The following is an 18,462-nucleotide window of genomic DNA, read 5'->3' as shown; positions in this document are numbered from 1 at the left end:
CAGTAATAGAAAAACACTGGCTGATTTTGGGTGCCTGACATCCACTGTGAAGCGTTCTTACAATGTTTCAAGTATCTGATTCCAGTTCTTCCTTTGGTCCACGGACATTACTATGAGTTCAATGCTTTCTCCACAGCCTGTTCATAACCAATGTCTCCCACTGACTAGAATGCCTATACATTTTGACATGCAAAGAAAAAATCTTAGAAATCATTATATTTTTTGTAATGCATGTCTTATTATTTTTAATATATTTTTAAAATAAATCTTTATTATTGAAAATATTACATATGTTCCTTTGAACAAAAATAGACCCAGAGATATAGAAACATTGAACAGACTGACAAATCTCAGAGGGAAGACAGAAGAGGGTGGAGATGGGAAAGAGATCAACCAATAGAAATCATTCTTCATGCTGCTTTTGGTTCACCCCAATGCTCTTCAAAAATTAATACTTGAGGGTGTATACATTCTTTCTGATTGGTGTTTTGGGTTTCTTAGGATATATTCCTAGAAATGGGATCACTGGGTGGAGGCCTGGGTCGGGGCAGGGGTGGGCTAGAAGAGGTCAATGGGAGAAAAAAGAGGATATATATGATACTTTCAACAATAAATTTTTTTAAAAAATTTAATACTTAACAAAATCCCATTGATTTTATCTCCTCAATAGTCATGACTTCATAAATTATCTCCCTTTCTTCATCATCTTCTATGCATTGTCTATTGTAGAGAATGGTAAAATGTTGATACTTAAATACTGACTGAAAAACTGTATGAGTAAATTCAGAAATTTACAATAGCAACTTTCAATTTTCCTTTTTAATTAAGTTATTTGAAGTTCATTTTGCATGATTTGAAAATAAAATCAACCCAGTAGAGTACTCAAATTATCTTATGAAATTTTTAATAATATTCTTTTTATTCTGGCTAGTATGGTTCTTGAAGTTAGAAATTTTTTAGTGCCACTTTACATGTATGATAGTCAGCTGGTTTTTCAAAGAGAGTTGCTTGAGTTAGTGATTGAATGCTTTTATGACTACAGAGTAAGTTTATATACAGAGTCAGATTACATAAGGATAAGATGGATGTAGAAATATGGCAGTCTACTTTTTCAATTTCATTTGTCATTAAAATCTTAATGGAGAATAAATGTTGAAGTAGTCTACTGAGCAGCATAATTTTAAATCTTAGAACATTTTACTTTTAATTGTTTTGTTGTCTTATTTGATAAATGTTTATATATTATTACTCATGAAAGTTTTTTGAAACCCAAATATAGTGCATATTGAGTGTGCATAAATAAATATAAATGTGAACAAGTTACTTTCTTCTGCTTTTAAAGAACTAAGAGTAAAAGCACTTTACATTTAAATGGGTCTTTCATCTAAACTATTTAGAAATGCCAGCCCATGACTTGTTCAGTGAACTGATACAAAAATGTCCTAAATGGCATCAAATTATCTTACATGTTTCTTAATATATAAGAATAAATTTCTTGAATATGTTCTTATGTTTAATATTGCTAATTAATTTTGAATATATAAAATATTTAATTTTATAAGAAGAAAAATATACAATAAGACAGAAATTTTAATAAATGATACTAATTAAATTACATATATAAAACATAATTCCTTCTATTAGAAATACAAATCTTTAACTAAAATTATTTACTATATTGTAAAATTTCTACCATGCTGCCCTTTAATTATACAAGAAAACTATATGTACCACCTCCAATCAAATTACACACACATTCACCCTCTCCTCTATCTGTACAACATTTCCTCTTAATTCAAATCTACAAAACAAGGTGTGTTGACTGAGTTAGGTCCTACCTAGGATTTCACTCTGTAGGTAGTGTAACAACTGGGCTATTATACGCATTTGTAAATAGTTTTGTGATATGTAGTTATATGTACTGGATAAAGCAATGACTCTCCAAAACAAACAATCCACCAGGAGAATAAAAGAAAGAATGAGACTTGTAATCCAGGAAGACATCCATAGGAGAAAATGTAATGACCTTATTGCTGTCATCTGGGCAGGAGAATGATTAATATTGATGGGTGTTATTTTATACTACCCACTATAATTGCCTATTAGATACTTAACATTTTATTTACGAATTAACACAACTTTCTATTAACATATAGAAATATATCACTTTCTGATTAGAGACCATGTCCTACATTTTGGAACTTGAAACATTCTATAGTAAAATTGTGTCGATTTTTCTGTTATTTATAAAGACACTTTATACATAATCTTATATAATTCCTATAACAAATTAATCAGATAAGTTTTCACAAAAGAGAAACTTCTAGTTTATTAGGAGATTCTCCCCCCCCCCCCCAAATCACAGAGAATTTTTATTGTAACTGAGTATAATCCCTTAGGCAGGGAGAATTAGTACAGTTATAGCAGCATGAGTACATACATTGTTTCGCGGTAGAAACACCATATTCAGACATGGTACATACAAATTGTAAAGGAGAAAACAACACCGAGCGTGGGTTTCAATTTCCCCCCCATCTCTGTTCATGACTCACCCTGGGCTTTTATTCAATTCTGGGCTTCAAGATGCAGAACCATCTGAATTTTCCTGTGCGGAGCTACTCAGAGGGGTTCTTTTCTGCTCTTCATGAATAAATATGAGCAAACCAGTTCTATTTACTTATGAAACAGTTCAACCTAAGCATCAACATGTAAAACAAACATGATGAAACAGAGCACACATTTTAAAGACTATTTCATTTTTCTGTCACTTTTTGTTTTATTTATTTTAAATACATCTGGAATCATTTGCTCTCTGTTAATACAAAGACTCTCTAAAGAACACAATTACTTTTCATGTCTGGATGATGGCTGTTAATACAACAGCAGTGCTTCACCAGTGAATCAAATGACTCAAAGAGAATTCCAGGCCACCTGCTGAAATGGCACCTTGTAATGAATAAACTTGATTTCTGAGTTTTGATCCTCAAAATCTTCCCATAAATTGAAAGTATTAAGTCTACTGCTTTCTCAAAAATAGTTTGACATTTCTAAATTATATTGAATTATCAGCAATGTCTAGAAAAAAATTCAACTAAGGTTTTATTTGACTGAAATTTGACAGAAATTTGACTGTTGTTGTTTTTTTGCTTGAAAAGAGCTCAATTTGGAAGAAAAAAAAATCACCCCATTTCCTTAAAAAGACACACTAGATTCAAAATAGTTTAAAGAATACATTTTTTACTTTTCTTTATTTCATGCAAATGTAGAGAGACTATATTTCTATGGATAATGGATATAATGATAATGATGAGATGAAGAATTATGAGATTGATTGTTTCAGGGAGTAAATGAAAATTTATAATACTGAATTTGGGGCACATTTCAGGTCTTGCTAACTTATTTAGCTCAATTGAAAGTAATACTTTCCTTGATGTTAGTATACTAACCTCATAATAGATTTTACATAGTTGTTATTAATATGGTCTCTGGATGCACCTAGTTGAGTACAAATTCCAACTTCCCAATGACATGAATGTTGTGACATTGATTAAGGCAAAAATGATGAAGATACATTTTTCTCATCTGAAAATAGGGATGAAGGGAAACTAAACTGAATACTAAAAGAGCAATGCACATAAGCAACACAGAATTCTATTTGCTATATTTCATTTATTATCATTCTGAAGTGATTGTTACATAGGTAGTGAGATATAATTCACATATCAAAGAATCCAACCATTTAAAGTATACTATTTCAGTGTTTGTTTGTTTTTTATATTCAGAGCTGTGCAAATAGCACAACAATCAGAATACTTATATCAGCTCCCACAGAGGTAGGCGAACACTAACCTGCTTTCTGTCTCTATAGATTTGCCTCATCTGGACATGTCCTATAAGTAGAGTCATATACTATGTTGTTTATAGTAAATGGCTTCTTTCAGTTACCATAATGTCCTCAAGTTTTATCCATAGTATAGCATTTGCCAATATATCATTCCTTTTTGTAATTTGAGGGACCTTTGGTCCTACTAGTAAGCATGGAAAACTAGAGGATAGCAGCTGAACGGAGAGGGCTCTCCAATTCATGGGTAGAGGACAGAAGAAGCAATATATATGTCATAATAAGGAAAACTACATTCAATCAAAACTGACTTAGAACTGACATAAGTGGCAAAATTAGTACATAAGGGGAATTAAAAGCTATAACGACAGTCCAAGTGTCCCAGTAGAAATAGGAAATAATAAGTAGATATGGAAAATATTAAAAAGTCCACTGCCCTGACTCTCCATAAAAAAAAAAACAACTCTGAAAGTAAAACTACAATGTTTGAGATAAAGACATTCACCATATGCTAAAAGCATATGAAAAGTGATAAAACGAAAAAAAAAAAAAAGAAATGAAACTTTAAGCAAACATAATCAGTTGAGAGGGCATATGGGAAGAGCTAAGGCTTATGGAGGTTCTCACACTTTACAAAATCCCAAGACCCTACAGGAAGAACTCTGTGTTAATAATAAACGCTATGGTTCCAACTTCCTTTTCCCTTCTATTAATGCCTCTCCATCTCGGCATGGAGGCTAGAGTGTGCACGTACGATCGTGTGATTTTTGTCCTTCATTTTGTTTATGTGATTTATCACATTTATTGATTTGCCAGACTTGCATCTCTGGTGAGGGAAAAGGGAAGGAATGAGGGACATTTGTAATACTATCAACAATAAAAAAAAATATTTTTTAAGAAGAAAAAAAAGACATTCACCATATAGAATTAACAGCAGATTATATTACAGCAGAGAAGATAAGAGAGCTTGAAGATCTATCAAAGGAAATTCTATGATGAAATAATAGTGACAAAAAAAAAAAACTGAAAAAGATACATAGAGCATCCATGAGCTATGATATAATTTCAAGCAATCAAATATGTGTTTAATTGAGATCCCTAAGTAAGAATAGGTGGAATATAAAAAGAGTGAAACCATAAATTCCAAGGAAAGAAAAGTGAAAACAAGTAAACAAGCTATGGTAAAAGACAGCATCATCATCATAATGCTTAAAACCACTGATATAAAGTCTTGAAATTAGTCAAAGGATAAAGAGAAGATACAGTATAAATATAAAAATAAGACTAAGAAACTTTTACGGAAAACAATGCAATCTTGGAAAAAGTGAATCAACATATTCAAAATAAAATAAATTGTAATATAGACTCAATACCCAGAAAATAGAATCCAAAGCAAACAAAATAAAAAAAAAACAATTAAAATAAGAACACAAAAAGTAGAATAGAATATTTTTAATCTAATAGAGAAAAATCATTAAATTAAAAGGCTGTTCTTGAAATTTGATAAACTTCATATATTCTAGCCACATTATGAAGAAAAAAGAGAGAAGACACACCTTATCAATATCAACATCTTTACTGTTTAAAGTGAAACAGATGACCCCTTTTTTCCCTCATTGACCCCCTCCACCCTATACCCACCCATTCCCCCCAAAAAGAGAGAGAATGTAAAACATCTCCTTATAAACTTTATATTGACTGTAAGTTAAAATAACATTTTGGATATATTGGGTTAAATAAATGTTATTAAAAGTAAAAAAAAAAAAAGACTCAGTGCGGGAACACCACTATAAATCTGGCAGTCATTAAAGTATTATTAATACAACATTAGCAAGTGTATTCAAAAAAAAATTCAACAACTGAGGTAAAATGAACAAATCTCTTGAAGGACACAAGAAACCCCAGTTCCACCAAAAAGTCACAGGTCATCTGAATAGGCCTAACGTTTTTAAGAAATTGAATTTACTGAAACTTTTCTCAGTAAACCATCAAGGCCAGATGACTTTACTGATGAATTCCAGCAAATATTTAAAATGGGAATAATGTTAGTGGTCTAGTTTCATCTTTTTTCATGTATCTGTCCAATTTTCCCAACACCAATTATTGAAGAGACTGTCTTGACTCCATTGTATGTTCTTGCCTCCTTTGTCAAATATTAATTGAGCATAGTGGTTTGGGTAGATTTCTGGGTTCTCTATTCTATTCCATTGATCTGTATGTCTGTTCTTGTGCCAGTACCAGGCAGTTTTGAGAACAGTGGCTTTGTAATACACCTTGATATCTGGAATTGAGATCCCTTCTACTTTGTTCTTCTTTCTCAGGATTGCTGCAGCTATTTGCAGTCTTTTTTTTTATTCCAGAATAATTTGGGGAGAGTTCATTCTAGGTCTGTAAAATATGCCATTGGTATTTTAATGGGAAGTGCATTGAATCTATAGATTGTTTTGGGTAGTATGGACATTAACTTACACCATACACAAAAATAAACTCAAAGTGAATAAAGGACTTAAACATAAGATTGGAAACCATAAAAATATTAGAGGAATCCACATGCAGCAAAATCTCAGACATATGCTGAAGCAATATCTTCACCAATACAGCTCATAGGGCAACAGAAACTAAAGAGAAAATAAACAAATGGGACTACATCAAAATAAAAAGCTTTTGCACAGCAAAATAAACCATCAACAAAACAATAAGAAAGCCCACTGCATGGGAGAATATATTTGCCAATGTTATCTCTGATAAGGGTTTAATCTCCAACATTTACAGGGAACTTATACAATTTAACAAAAGGAAAATAAACAGCCCAATCAAAAAATGGGCAATTGACCTAAATAGATACTTTTTGAAAGAGGACATAGGAAGGCCAAGAGACATATGAAAACCTGCTCAAAGTCACTAATCATCCTAGAGATGAAAATCAAAACAGCAATGCGGTACCTTCTCACACCTGTCAGAATGGCTTTCATAAACAAATCAACAAATGACAAGTGCTTGTGAGGATGCTGGCGGGGGCGGGGGGGGGGGGGGGTGTAGGGGGGAACCCTCATGCACTGCTGGTGGGAATGCAGACTGGCGCAGCCACTGTGGAGAACAGTAGGGAGTTTCCTCAGAAAACTAAAAATGAAACTCCCATTTGACCCAGTGATCCCACTTCTAGGAATATATCCCTAGAAATCAGAAACACCAATCAGAAAGGACATATGCACCCCTATGTTCATAGCAGCACAATTTACAATAGCTAAGATTTGGAAACAGCCTAAGTGCCCATCAGCAGATGAGTGGATTAGAAAACTGTGGTACATCTACACAGTGGAATACTATGCTGTGGTAAAAAAGAAGGAATTCTTACCATTTGCAGCAGCATGGATGGAAATGGAGAGCATTAGGCTAAGTGAAATAAGCCAGTCAGAGAAAGATAAATATCACATGATCTCACTCACTTGTGGAATATAATGACCAACATAAACTGATGAACAAAAACAGATCCAGAGACAGAGAAGCTTTGATCAGGCTATCAAACCTCAGAGGTAAGGTAGGGAGGGTGGGGGTAAGTGGGAGACATCAACCAAAGGACTTGTATGCATGTGAAGCAGGAATTTTTTGGGAACATAGGCAGGCTTAGGGATTTTTTAGAATTGGGGTCCATGGAAAAGCGCAGGGCTGCAGACTGGGAGAAGGTACATTTCCATAACACAAGGAAGCCAGGTGCAGTTACATCTCCATAAGACAAGGGAGCAGCAACAGTTGCATTTACATAAGACAAGGGGACTGGAAGTAGCCAAGAAAGGTCTATATTTACAAAATAAAGAGAAGGAAGCCCTTCATTCAGAAGGAGAAGAAGAAAGCCCAAAGGGAATAGGAAAACAATAAGGAAGGAGTGGGAGAGAACCTCAGATGTTCCATATGAAGTTCTACCTTTGAGCCCAGGAATTACTATAGTAACCAACTCAAAGAGGAATATTGGCCAATCAGAGGGGATATCAGGACACAGGAGCTGCAGCCTTTATGAGCCATGGGGAAAAAGAACTCAGCGGGACCCTTTCCCCCTCACTACCTTTGAGTTCATTCTGTGAGACTCTTCCCTCTCCCCACGTGGGAGTCTGTATCTATTCTTCAATAAATTTCCACCTTTGCTATACCACTTTCTGTCCATGGATTCATTCTTCAATTCAGGTGGACAAAGAATCCAGGTTCCAGTCCAAAAATTCAGTATCACATGCATATAAGCCTAACCAATGGACACAGATAACAGGGGGGTGAGGGCATGAGTAGGGGTATGTGGGGCAATGGGCGGATAAGGACAAATATGTAATACCTTAATAAATAAAAAAAAAACCTAAAAATAATAATAAAATAAATAAATGAATGAAAACTAAAAGGAAAAAGAAAGGGGTGATTCTGCTCTCAGAAGAATTGAAAATTGTTAGCCAGAGTCAACAGAGACATTCCACAAAGAATAAAAGCTGGGGAAATATAATCAGCATATGTTTCTTCCAAAATAAAATGCTTTAGGTCTAGGAAAATTGCTCTCCTAATGCAATATATTACCAAGCATTTTGGTATTTTGCACATGTACATATTTAGAGCACTGATTCCATTATTGTCTCTAAGTGCCTTGGCAGCACAAAGGATTTTATACTTGATGTGGAAAGAGTAGTAAAGAGTGAAGGTGGATGCAATGAACTTGGATGCAATTCATAAATACGCTAGAAAAAGTGTCGTATTACAAAAAGATTGACAATAAAACACTTTATCTTACAGAAGCATATTTGTCCTTTGCTGTACCAGTATTGTAATAATACATTCAGAGAGGAAATGTTTTGTTCCAAAATCTTCCTCTGATATATATGTCAAGAAGAGGTTTTGCATTTTCTCTTCGTGGAATTGAGACTTGGTGAAAAACTATCCCAGTTATCTATAATTGTACTTTATGAAAACTTTCAAAATTTCAAGGGAGAATCTCTTTTATAATGCCACCATTAGTAAGATTGAATGACCCCAGTGAATTATGTTTTGATCAGGTTTATTTTGTAAACTGCTCTGTTTGCAACAAAATGCTCAGTAAAGACATGATCTATTTCTTTTCATTAAAATACCTATCTTTAAAGAACTAATTTTCTCCACTCACTGTTCCTTAATTTTTCCTTTAGGCTGCTGGTAACAGCTTACATGTGAGATAAACTGTGACACCAAAAATATTCCAAAGTGTTGCTCTGTTTATTTTTATAAAATAGAAAATTATGCTCTTTTTATAATCACTGAGTTCCCATGCACTGTGGCTTTTACAAAGTCAAGTACCAATCGCATATATAGAATATTAAATAAATTTCATACAAAATTCAATTTCTTTTTTTTAAAATATATTTTATTGATTTTTTACAGAGAGGAAGGGAGAGGGATAGAGAGTTAGAAACATCGATGAGAGAGAGAAGCATCTATCAGCTTCCTCTTGCACACTCCCTACTGGGGATGTGCCCACAACCAAGGTACATGCCCTTGACCAGAATTGAACCTGGGACCCCTGAGTCCGCAGGCCGACTCTCTATCCACTGAGCCAAACCAGTTAGGGCACAAAATTCAATTTCTAAATAGCTTATAGAAAGTTGATTATACAGTGGGGCCTTGACTTACGAGTTTAATTTGTTCTGTGATGGAGCTCGTAACTCAAATTACTTGTATGTCAAATCAATTATGAACGAGTGAGACACGTGATGCTGGGCTGATGTTGTGGCATTCACTGTGATGTTCGCTGCTCCAACTAGCAGTGGGGTATCTGAAGCTGGCTCAAAACCCGAATTTTAGCTCTCAACTCAAAGCAAAATATCGGCCGAGAGACGTCTCATATATCGAAAAACTTGTTAGTCAGGACACTCGTAAGTCAAAGCCCCACTGTACTTTACAGAAATGTTGTGTTAAATAACATTAAAATACTGTGTGTGTGTGTGTGTGTGTGTGTGTGTGTGTGTGTGTAAAGCATCTAAAAAATAAAAAAGTACTCAAAATAGCCTTAAAATAAAACTACACTAATAAAAGAGAAAGATGCAAATTAACTATACCATCGCGACACCCACCAGCCAATCAGGAGTGAGTATGCAAATTGACCCAACAAAGATGGTAGGTTAATTTGCATATGCAGGGGCCGAGCAGCCAGGGGAAGGATGCTGGAGCCAGGGTGATGACGCCAGCGTCCCGAGCCCAGGCCTTAGGGGAAGGCCCTGCTACAGACACAACACAGGGCTGCTGAGCTAGGGGCGTGCTCCCAGGCCCCCGGCCCAGTGGACACAATGTGGGGCTGCTGGGCTGGGGTGTGCCCCCGTGGTGGCTTCCTTCACGCGGCAGTGGCAACGAAGCCCCTTTGCCCGTCAGACAGAGAACGGACAGCTGGGCATCATGGCTCCGTTCGTGGGGTGGTGGCGGCAAAGGCCCCAGGCCTGGCAGAAAGAGACAGAGAGCAGACAGCAGGGCATGGGGGCTTCATTGCCACGACAGTGGTGAAGCCCCCATGCCTGGCAGACAGTGAGCGAACAACTGTGCATGGCGGCTTTATTCCCGTGGTGGTGGCGGCAAAGCCCCCAGGCCCCATGACAGAGGACAGCAGGGCGAAGCAGCTATTCCCCACAGAGAGCAGAGAACCACGGGGAGTGGGCCTAAAGCATCAGTAGAACGTCCCCTGATGGCTCCTGGATTTGAAAGGACACAGGTTGGGCTGAGAGACTGCCCCCCCCAAGCACGAATTTTATGCGCCAGGCCTCTAGTATATATATATAACTGTCGAAAGGCAATACAGCTGATTACACCTTTACATTTACCATAAATTTACTACTTCAGAAAAATAATTTTCAACATATGATAATTAGATTAACATAAATATACATATGTTGTAAGATACTACCAGATATGCAAAAATTTCAGTGTTATTTTTGGTTCTTTTACATGACATTATAACTTTTGTCACATGTATTTATATCATTTTTGACAATGATAGTGGGTTGAATTGTGAATCATTGACAAACCAAAGAACACTAAAGATTGTTAGCAACAAATAAAAGCCTAAAAGGGGCAAAAACACATTTGTACCGTAGAACCTTCAGAGGATGCATGACCCTGCTAACAATTTGATTTCTGAATTCTTGCCTCCAGAAATGTGAGACAATAAATTTCTGCTATTTTAAGGCACCATGTTGGTTATAATTTGTATGGCAGTCCCGGTAAACTAATAACCATCACTATGAAGCTTGAAAATAAACATAAATAAATAATTACTTTTTGGAGAAAAATATCACATGTCATGTTAACCAATGATAATTTTACTCTGATAATAATTGAAATACAGAGGAAATTGTATAAATGTTGTCACTAAAAGAGTATGTTCATATATATGTTGTGGACACATAAGTTTGTACATTACAAAAAAGAGCTGATGAGTGAAATAATTCATGCACTTCAGCTTTTTTGGATAATTTTGTTTGACTTGCAAAATAAATTAATAAAGATGTATCTAGGCATACATATTAAAACATTTAATTATAATTTGCTATTTAAATATATTGATATGCTCAGGCCATTTCTTAAAATTTTCGGCTTTGACTTCTCAATCCATAGCCATAAAGAACTTATGCCTGCCCTAACTGGTTTGGCTCAGTGGATAGAGCGTCGACCTGCGGACTAAAGGGTCCCAGGTTCGATTCTGGCTGGGGGCATGTACCCTTGTTGTGGGCACATCCCCAGTGGAAGGTGTGCAGGAGGCAGCTGATCAATGTTTCTCTCTCATCAATGTTCCTAACTCTCTATCCCTTCCCCTTCCTCTCTGTGAAAAATCAATAAAATATATTTAAAAAAAAAAAAAAAAGAACTTATGCCTGGTGCAAGACTAGGTCCTAATAAATATCTGTGGTTAATAAGTAAATTGTTTTGAGTATTCAAATGAAATCTTTATATAAAAGCCTAAGCAACTGAACAACTGGTCGACCGGTCGCTATGATGCGCACTGACCACCAGGGGGCAGATGCTCAATGCAGGAGCTGCCCACTGGTGGTCAGTGTGCTCCCACAGCCAACCTCCCAGGGCCTGCCAACCTCCCACGGTCCCTCCTCCTGGCCAAGCAGCCGGCCCCAATTGGCCGCAATCACCAGCCAGGCCAAGGGACCCCACCCATGCACAAATTCATGCACTGGGCCTTAGTAATATAATAAAGGCAGTTGTAGAAAATCCCTCTGGTACAAATTTTATTATTTTTTAAAGTCCTCACCTAATTATATGTTTTACTGATTTTAGAGAGAGGTGTAGGAAGTAAAGGAGAGAGAGAGACACAGAGAGAAAGAGAGATGTATGAGAGAAACATCAGTTGCCTCCATTTGATATCAAACTCGAAACCTAGGTATATGCCCTGACCAGAAATTAAACCAGCAATCATTTTGTGCATGGGACAATGCTCCAACCAACTGAGCCACATGGGCCAGGGCTTTTTTGCACATTTTTTAAAAACAAAGCTACTTCACCAAAGCTCAAGTAAATCTAAGTTCATTAAGCTGTCTCTTCATTTTCTCCATCTAGGAATATAATTTCTCTTTCCTCTACCTTGCAATATCACAATTACACTTATATAAATGGGAATTATTCTTGTTCATTGTTATTTGCACATAACATATTCAACAACTTAGACTATATCTGCCACTGGAATTTAACATTGTAAAAACAATTCATATTTTCACAGTATTAAATTCACACAAGCATCCTATATAATAAAGAGGTAATATGCAAATTGACCGTCACACCCTCACACAAGATGGCTGCCCTCATGTGGTCAAAGATGGCCACCCCCATGTGGTCACATGATGGCCACCACAACATAGCCAGCAGGGGAGAGCAGTTGGGGGTGATCAGGCTGGCAGAGGAGGGCAATTTGGGGTGACCAGGCCTGCAGGGGAGGGCAGTTGGGGACAATCAGGCCAGCAGGGGCACAGTTAGGTGTCGATCAGGTTGGCAGGGGAGTGGTTAGGGGGTGATCAGGCTGGTAGGCAGAAGTGGTTAGGGGCAATCAGGCAGGCAGGCAGGTGAGTGGTTGGGAGCCAGCAGTCCCAGATTGTGAGAGGGATGTCTGCCTAAACCGGCAGTCGGACATCCCCCGAGGGGTCCAAGATTGGAGAGGGTGCAGGCTGGGCTGAGGGACACCACCCCTCAGTGCACAAATTTCATGCACCGGGCCTCTAGTATTCTATATAGTCTGTACTAATTGTATGTTGTAGATTGAGTAAATAATATTTATCCCTGGCCTCTAGAATCAATATATATTCTGGATATTTCTTGTGACCAATGCCCTATACACTTTATAACTGAACAAAATAATGATTAATAATGTGCAATGGGCATTATAGAGATTGTTTTAGCATTATTTCTAAGTTTAGTTAAAACAAACATGTGAATGACTGTATCACAATATTCATTTAGACTTTCATATTTTATTACTGATTAGAATTGGGGCATGTTTAAAAAGTTACATTTTTTTTCAATCCCTATGTTTCCTTTTTCAAATTAATAATTATGAAGACTACTTGATTAAGGTTTGCATCATACATAATGTTATATACAATATATTTTGTTATTTATAAAAAAAATCCCCTGTGTAATCATTACTTGCTATTTGCTACCTCATAAACTAGCTGGCTCTTTCTAATATCATGTATTTCGGAGGGCTGCAATTTGAGTGTTTTTAGTCTTTTAAGAAGTATTCAAACAATATAGTTAACATAAATATCAGCCAGCAACATGGCTTCATGTTTAAAAAACAAACTAAACCCCACAATGCCAAAAACACAGTAGAATATAAAAAATAAAAATAAAGGATGCTGATTTCACTTTTTATAGGTTCCCTGGAACTGATGTGAAATAACATTTATATTTATATTTCAGAATTCTGAACCTACAGATGCCAAACATGAATTATAAGTACATTTAATATTACAAATAATTTTAATGAACTTGGAATTGCAAGAATTATCTGTCGAGAGAAACCAAGATGGCTGCATAGGTAAACACCGGAGTTTGCTGCCTCGAACAACCACTTCAAAAATACAACTAAAAGACGGAAGGACATCATCCTGAACCACAGGAAGGCTGGCTGAGTGGAAATTCTACAACTAGAAGGAAAGAGAAAAGCATACTGAGACTCTGAGGAGGTGCAGTACGGAAGTAAAATACTAAGGTACAGAGGTGCACGAGGGCGCGGTTGTCGTTTTCAATTGGGAAGGAGTCTCAGGCTCTGAGCTCCAGTTCCGGGCGAGTCTCTGGGGACCCAGACTCATACAGAAGAAGCGAGATTGTCTGGCATCGGTCAGAACTCGAGGGCAGCTTTCTCTTGGAGGGGTTAGCAGCAATTGCCAGGACACTGAGAAGTAGAGCCTCTGAGAGCAGCCATAACTGCTAGCCCCACCCTGTTGATTTTGTGGGACCTGCCCTGCCCAAACCCTGCAGGGAGGCTTTTGCTGGATAGCCTAAGGCAGAGGCTAGATTAGCACCTCCCTAGAGATCCAGGAGCCAATGTACCCAGAGGTCAGAGTGGGACCATCCAGTTTGCAGCTCAGTGGAACCATAAAGGACACACTCAAGGGGAAGACTCAGTGAGCACCAAATCCCCATTGAAGCAAGTCTTGCCCCGGAGGGGTGTCTCCAGCACAGAAGTTCTCTCACTGAAGACACACCTGATTCTCACAGCCAATTGGCCTGGAAGTCAATTCCTCCCAGTGATACCTACAACAATCAAGGCTTAACTACAACAAGACTGTGCACAAAGCCCACAAGGGGGTGCACCAAGAGTGTCCTACTCAGGTAATTGGGGAGGCTAAACCACTGGGCCCTAGAGGACACTTATCACAGAAAACCACTTTATCAACACAGGGAAGCATAAAAAATGTGGAGACAAAGAAAAAGGACACAAATGACAGAAATGGTGGAAAGCAAACTATTGGATATAGAGTTGAAAACCACACTTTTAAGGATTTCAAGAATTTTCTAGAAACTGCCGATAAACTTAATGAGACCTACAAGAAATCTAATGAGACCCTCGAGGTTGTGATAAAGGACCAACTAGAAATTAAGCATACACTGGCTGAAATAAAAAATATTATACAGAATCCTAACAGCAGACTAGAGGATCACAAGAATCAAGTCAACGATTTGAAATACGAAGAAGCAAAAAACACCCAACTGGAAAAGCAAAATGAAAAATGAATCCAAAAATACAAAGATAGTGTAAGGAGCCTCTGGGACAGCTTCAAGCATACCAACATCTGAATTATAGGGGTGTCAGAAGAAGAGAGAGGGCAAGATATTGAAAACCTATTTGAAGAAATAATGACAGAAAACTTCCCCTACCTGGTGAAAGAAATAGACTTACAAGCCCAGGAAGTGCAGAGAACCCCAAACAAAAGGAATCCAAACAGACCACAACAAGACACATCATAATTAAAATGCCAAGAGCAAAAGACAAAGAGAGAATCTTAAAAGCAGCAAGAGAAAGAAAGTCAGTGACCTACAAGGGAGTACCCATACAACTGTCAGCTGATTTCTCAACAGAAACTTTGCAGGCCAGAAGGGAGTGGCAAGAAATATTCAAAGTGATGAATAGCAAGAACCTACAACCAAGATTACTTTATCCAGCAAAGCTATCATTCAGAATTGAAGGTCAGATAGAGAGCTTCACAGATAAGGAAAAGCTAAAGGAGTTCATTACCACCAAACCAGTATTATATGAAATGCTGAAAGGTATCCTTTAAGAAGAGGAAGAAGAAGAAAAAGGTAAAGATACAAATTATGAACAACAAATACACATCTATCAACAAGTGAATCTGAAAATCAAGTGAATAATCTGATGAACAGAATGAACTGGTGACTATAATAGAACCAGGGGCATAGAAAGGGAGTGGACTGACTATTCTTGTGGGAGAAAGGGGTTTGGGGGATGCGGGAAGAGACTGGACAAAATCGTGCACCTATGGATGAGGACAGTGGGTGGGGAGTAAGGGAGGAGGGTGAGGTGGGAGCTGGGTGGAGGGTAGTTATGGGGGGAAAAAGAAGAACAACTGTAATAATCTGAACAATAAAGATTTAATTAATCAAAAAAATAATTATTTGTCTCTACTTCGTCTTGCCTTTTGCTATGTGCATTGTAATGTTAATGGGAATTTCGTAGAATGGGAACATAATGGAAAATATTATAATAGAAAGATATAAGTGTCTTTTTATAAGTTTTTGTTTTTCCATCTAGTTTGGACCAGAACATTCCTTCACTCTAATAGCATTGTGAAAGAAGTGTGGCTAACAAATGTCACCAAAGTAAAGTTCAATATTTGTACATTTTATCTTGAGAAACTATGACCAAAAATGAGGAAGGAAAGATATGGTGGGATGATTCTAATACCAGTAACACATAATACATTTATTGAATTGATTAAATAAGGATAAATTATATGTTAAATAAATGTTAAAGAAAATTATATTAATAAGCATCATACAGATCAAGACATTTATCTTCACAAGAATTTAGAAATTTGATGGAAAAACAACCAAGATTATTTATTCTAATTCATAATTCATGCCTTCTTTTATAACATTGTAATATTTTACTATTATTAAATGTAATTGGCATACAAAGCTTTAGAATGAGGTATTTATTGGAAAGTAAAATGAGATGGGCTTTCTCCTATTGGTTTGGATATATTTTCATTAATCAAAATTGGTACTGTTGTATGTAATCATCTTTATATTCATGTAATTCAATTACTGTGAATAGAAAATTTGAATCAAGTAGTTTTTCAAGTCAATATGCACAAACATATTGAAACATATTTTGCATATATGATTGTTAAACTCCTACCCAAGGAATTATTAATACATCCTGAGCAGCTGCTATTTCTTTTTTGAGGGAAGTGTGAGAATAAAATTTGACATGTTGCAAGGCACATGATCCAATTCAATAAGGTTGATTAATGAAAATGAGTCACTAATACCCAAATTAGTATATTATTAAAAGATATATGAATATGTATGTTGAATGCTAAATATGTTTTCAAGATTCAAAGACTTAAAATATCCTGAAAGCTGTCAATAACAAAATCTTACAGTATTAAAAATTCACTTAATAAAATATTTTGTAATTTTGACAATTTTATTTCCACTAAGCTTTTCACTGTGATTTCAAAAATATGATGTTACAACATTATTCAAACACTATAAAAAAGGCACTAAAACAGTTGACTTTTATTATTTTAAACTGAATTTTTAAAACTTAAGAATACATAAAAATTTACCTGTTTTATTTCTAATGTTTATATATTTGATTTGAGGTTATGTTATTCTTTAATTATTAGTGAAATATTTTGTTATTTCCAATTTTCTTTTCAAATTGAGTATTAGAAATATATAAGGCATGCATTATTTGTGATTTTAGGCATAACATGTGTACATCACCTGAATTTTTAAAAATATGGAGCAATTCATTTAACTTAAAAATATCAAAGTATTTGCATTATATAATTTTAAAACTATCTAGCTTTATTTTCAACTCATAATTATTTTATATACTTCAAATATTTTATGATTCATGTGCTCTTCACTTGCCTGTTACACTGAGTAACAAAATTACGACTTTCACTGAAAAATGTTAGTATATTAGCCATTTTAAAATTTTCTTTTGAAACCTTTTTTTCTTAGTATTTTTCCTTTCACATGAAGAGTATATCTTAATTTCTGTTTTCTTTTGTCCCTGGTTACTGATTATTACTAAAGAAAATCACAAATATTTGCTGACAGATTTCACTATTAATTAGTTTCCTAATCTCAGGCACCCTTCACAGATTGTTCTGGTATCTAATGTCATGTAACAAACTGCCAAAGAACATGTTGTTGCTCCTAATATAGCAGTTATCAGTCTAAATTTTGTACTTAGGATCTCAGACTTTTCTATCTCTGTATAGTTTGTTTTGTGTTTTATTTTCCTTTGCTTTTTGTGTTTGGGGTTTCTCCATGACAAATCTATGTATAGATATTTTTAATTATTATTTCTTAAAATTCTTTGTGAAATTTGAGATTGTGATATATTTTTTTTTATATGTTTTATTGATTTTTTACAGAGAGGAAGGGAGAAGGATAGAGAGTTAGAAACATCGATCAGCTGCCTCCTGCACACTCCCCACTGGGTATGTGCCCGCAACTAAGGTACATGCCCTTGACCGGAATCAAACCTGGGACCTTTCAGTCCACAGGCTGACGCTCTATCCACTGAGCCAAGCCAGCCAGGGCGAGATTGTGATATTTATATATAAATTCTGTCTAACATATTTACTAGTATCTCTTATAATTTGATTTTAACATTCATTTAGAGCTTTTTTATATCTCACACTAGAGCAGTGATGGCGAACCTTTTGAACTCGGCGTGTCAGCATTTTGAAAAACCCTAAATTAACTCTGGTGCCATGTCACATATAGAAATTTTTTGATATTTGCAACCATAGTAAAACAAAGACTTATATTTTTGATATTTATTTTTATATATTTAAATGCCATTTAACAAAGAAAAATCAACCAAAAAAAATGAGTTCGCATGTCACCTCTGACATGTG

This window comes from Myotis daubentonii, chromosome 2, assembly GCF_963259705.1.
Source record: "Myotis daubentonii chromosome 2, mMyoDau2.1, whole genome shotgun sequence".
NCBI lineage: Eukaryota > Metazoa > Chordata > Mammalia > Chiroptera > Vespertilionidae > Myotis > Myotis daubentonii.
Note: the sequence above shows the minus strand (reverse complement) of the source record.